This window comes from Hylobates moloch, unplaced genomic scaffold, assembly GCF_009828535.3.
Source record: "Hylobates moloch isolate HMO894 unplaced genomic scaffold, HMol_V3 SCAFFOLD_131, whole genome shotgun sequence".
NCBI classification, from domain to species: domain Eukaryota; kingdom Metazoa; phylum Chordata; class Mammalia; order Primates; family Hylobatidae; genus Hylobates; species Hylobates moloch.
The window spans coordinates 8,330-12,954 of NW_026652406.1; positions in this window are offsets into that span (position 1 = coordinate 8,330).

A 4,625-nucleotide genomic window follows, 5' to 3' on the forward strand; every position below is an offset into this window, starting at 1 on the left:
CCAAATCCAGCAACACATCAAAAAGCTTATCCACCATGATCAAGTGGGCTTCATCCCTGGAATGCAAGGTTGGTTCAACATATGCAAATCAATAAACATATTCCAGCATATAAATAAAACCAAAGACAGAAACCACATGATTATCTCAATAGATGCAGAAAAGGCCTTTGACAAAATTCAACAATGCTTTATGCTAAAAACTCAATAAATTAGGTATTGATGGGACATCTCAAAATAATAAGAGCTATCTACAACAAACCCACAGCTAATATCGTACTGAATGGACAAAAAGTGGAAGCATTCCCTATGAAAACTGGCACAAGACAGGGATACCCTCTCTCACCACTTCTATTCAACGTAGTGTTGGAAGTTCTGGCCAGGGCAACCAGGCAAGAGAAGGGAATAAAGCGTATTCAATTAGGAACGGAGGAAGTCAAATTGTCCCTGTTTGCAGATGACATAATTGTATAACTAGAAAACTGGATCATCTCAGCCCAAAATCTCCTTAAGCTGATAAGCAACTTCAGCAAAGTCTCAGGATACAAAATCAATGTGCAAAAAACACAGGCATTCTTATACACCAATAACAGACAGACAGCCAAACTATGTGTGAACTCCCATTCACAATTGCTTCAAAAAGAACAAAATACCTAGGAATCCAACTTACAAGGGATGTGAAGGACCCTCAAGGAGAAATACAAACCACTGCTTAATGAAATAAAAGAGGATACTAACAAATGGAAGAACACTCCATGCCCATGGGCAGGAAGAATCAATATGATGAAAATGGCCATACTGCCCAAGGTAATTTATAGATTCAATGCCATCCCCATCAAGATACCAATGCCTTTCTTCGCAGAATTGGAAAAATCTACTTTAAAGTTCATATGGAACCAAAAAACAGCCCGCATTGTCAAGACAATCCTATGCCAAAAGAACAAAGCTGGAGGTGTCATGCTTCCTAACTTCAAACTATACTACAAGGCTATGGTAATCAAAACAGCATGGTACTGGTAACAAAACAGAGATATAGACCAATGGAACATAACAGAGCCCTCAGAAATAATGCTGCATATCTACAACTGTCCGATCTTTGACAAACCTGGCAAAAACAAGAAATGGGGAAGTGATTCCATATTTAATAAATGGTGCTGGGAAAACTGGCTAGCCATATGCAGAAAGCTGAAACTAGATCCCTTCCTTACACCTTGTACAAAAATTAATTCAAGATGGATTAAAGCCTTACATGTTGGACCTAAAACCATAAAATCCCTAGAAGAAAACCTAGGCCATACCATTCAGGACATAGGCATGGGTAAGGACTTTATGTCTAAAACACCAAAAGCAATGGCAACAAAAGCCAAAATTGACAAATGGGATCTAATTAAACTAAAGAGCTTCTGCACAGCAAAAGAAACCACCATCAGATTGAACAGGCAATGTATGGAATGGGAGAAAATTTTTGCAACCTACTCATTTGACAATGGGCTAATATCCAGAATCTACAATGAACTCAAACAAATTTACAAGAAAAAAATCAAACAACCCCATCAAAAAGTGGGTGAAGGATATGAACAGACACTTCTCAAAAGAAGACATTTATGGAGCCAAAAGACACATGCAAAAATGCTCATCATCACTGGCCATCAGAGAAATGCAAATCAAAACCACAGTGAGATACCATCTCACATCAGTTAGAATGGCCATCATTAAAAAGTCAGGAAACAACAGGTGCTGGAGAGGATGTGGAGAAATAGGAACAGTTTTACACACTCTTGGTGGGACTCTAAACTAGTTCAACCATTGTGGATGTCAGTATGGCAATTCCTCAAGGATCTAGAACTAGAAATACCATTTGACCCAGCCATCCCATTACTGGGTATATACCCTAAGGATTATAAATCATGCTGCTATAAAGACACATGCACACATATGTTTTTTGTGGCACTATTCACAATAGCAAAGATTTGGAACCAACCCAAATGTCCAACAATGATAGACTGGATTAAGAAAATGTGGCACGTATACACAATGGAATACTATGCAGCCATAAAAAAGATGAGTTCATGTCCTTTGTAGGGACATGGAAGAAGCTGGAAATCATCATTCTCAGCAAACTATCGCAAGGACAAAAAACCAAACACCGCATCTTCTCACTCATAGGTGGGAATTGAACAATGAGAACACATGAAGACAGGAAGGGGAATATCACGCACTGGAGCCTGTTGTGGGGTGGGCGATGGGGGAGGGATAGCATTAGGAGATATACCTAATGTCAAATGACGAGTTACTGGGTGCAGCACACCAACATGGCACATGTATACATACGTAACAAACCTGCACGTTGTGCACATGTACCCTAAAACTTAAGTATAATTTTAAAAAATGTCAAGAAACAACAGATGCTGGCAAGGCTGTGGAGAAATAAACACTTTTACATTGTTGGTAGGAATGTGAATTAGTTCAATCATTGTGGAAGACAATTTGGCGATTCTGCAAGGATCTAGAAACAGAAATACCATTTGACCCAGAAATCCCATTACTGTGTATATATCCAAAGGACTATAAATCATTCTATTATAAAGATACATGCACACGTATGTTTATAGCAGCACTATTCACAATAGCAAAAACATGGAATCAATCCAAATGTCCATCAATGATAGACTGGATAAAGAAAATGTGGTACATACACACCATGGAATACTATGCAGCCCTAAAAAGGAATGAGATCATGTCTTTTGAATGAATGAATCTGGAAGCCATCATCTTCAGCAAACTAATACAGGAACAGAAGACCAAACACCACATGTTCTCACTCATAAGTGGGAGCTGAATAATGAGAACACATAGACACAGGGAGGGGAACAACACACACTGGGGCCTGTCAGTGGGGCCAGCAGAGAGAGCATCAGGATAAATAGCTAATGCATGTGGGGCTTAATACCTAGGTGGTGTGTTGATAGGTACAGCAAATCATCATAGTGCACGTTTACCTATGTAACAGACCTGCATGTCCCGCACATGTATCCTGGCACTTAAAATAAAATTTAAAAAAATAAAATAAAATAAAAAAGAAAACAGAAGAGTACTGAAAATTGGCTCACAGTTCCACAGCCTGTACAACAAGCATGATGCTGATATCTGCTCAGCTTCTGGGGAGGCCTCAGGAAACTTAACAATCATGGTGGAAGGCAAAGCAAGAGCAGGAGGAAGAGAGAGAGAGGGAAGGTCCTACACACTTTAAACAACAAGATCTCATGAGAACTCTATCACAAGAGCAGCGCTAGAGAGATGATGCTTAACCATTAGAAACTGCTCCCATGGACCAGCCACCTCCCAGCGGGCCCCATCTCTGACACTGGCGATTACATTTCTATAGAAGTTTCCAATAATTTTGGAACACATACTAATAACATATTTATAAAAACACAGTCCAAAGTAGACCAAACACCATTCACTCTTCTATTTGAAAGTTTTCCCTCTATTCTAATGTCAATCTCCAGCGTTATTAATCAGAATTCTGCATTTAAGGGCATCTGATGATTATAAAACCATCATTTAAAGAGGACCAAAATGAGACAACAATTGTCTGTGGATGACAAAAACATTAAAGGCAGCCACAGTTAAAGACACAAACAACAGCCTTTAAAGTAGAATTTGCTGTAGAGCCTATTATGAGGGAGACATTTCTAGTTATTACCTCTTTTATTCTAAACCATGGAAAAAGGACCTATCAAATAAAGTCCTTCTAGAAGAGTGAAGGGCTCCTGGCAATGTTCTCTTTAATCCATGATGTGGGATAAGGGGAGTTTTGACTGATTATGAGGCAATATACATACACTGAAGTTTCAACACCCTAAAAGGAAAAAAAAGGCGGGGAGGGAAGTCCTGGAAGAACCAGATGGAGCCATAGCAGAAGACGATTTCAATCCACTGACCCGTAAATTGTGGGCTGGTTGTGCTGCATCGCTCTGCGACTTATGCTTCTGCCGCAACGAAGATTTAATTCTCAGGGTTAAAGGAAAAGACACCTGCTGTACCCCTGAGGCAGAGAATGGAGAAATCCAAACCTGACTTAAGTCTAGGGTTCTTAAACCACACAATCTGCTCACAAGGAGAACCTTACTCTGAAGATACTGATTTGGGGCTGTTTCAAAGAAAAAAATTATAAATATGAGTGGGAAAGAGAACAACCTTCCTCATATCCAGTGACGAAAAAATGAGGGAGAGAGAAAGAAGGAAGGAAAGAAGGAAGGAAGGAAGGAAGGAAGGAAGGAAGGGAAGAAGGAAGGGAGGAAGGAGGGAAGGAAGGAGAGAGGGAAGGAAGGAAGGAAGGAAGGAAAGAGGGAAGGAAGGAGAGGGAAGGAAGGAGAGAGGGAAGGAGGGAAGGAGAGAGGGAAGGAAGGAAGTAGGGATGGAGGGAGGGATGGAAGAAAGGAAGGAAGGAGAGAGGGAAGGAAGTACGGAGGGAGGTAGGGATGGAAGGAAGGAGAGAGGGAAGGAAGGAATGAAGGAAGGAGAGAAGGAAGGAGGGCAGGAAGGAATGAAGGAAGGAAGGAAAGAAGGAAGGAAGGAAAGAAGGAAGGAAGGAGAGAGGTAAGAAAGGAAGGAGGGAGGGAAGG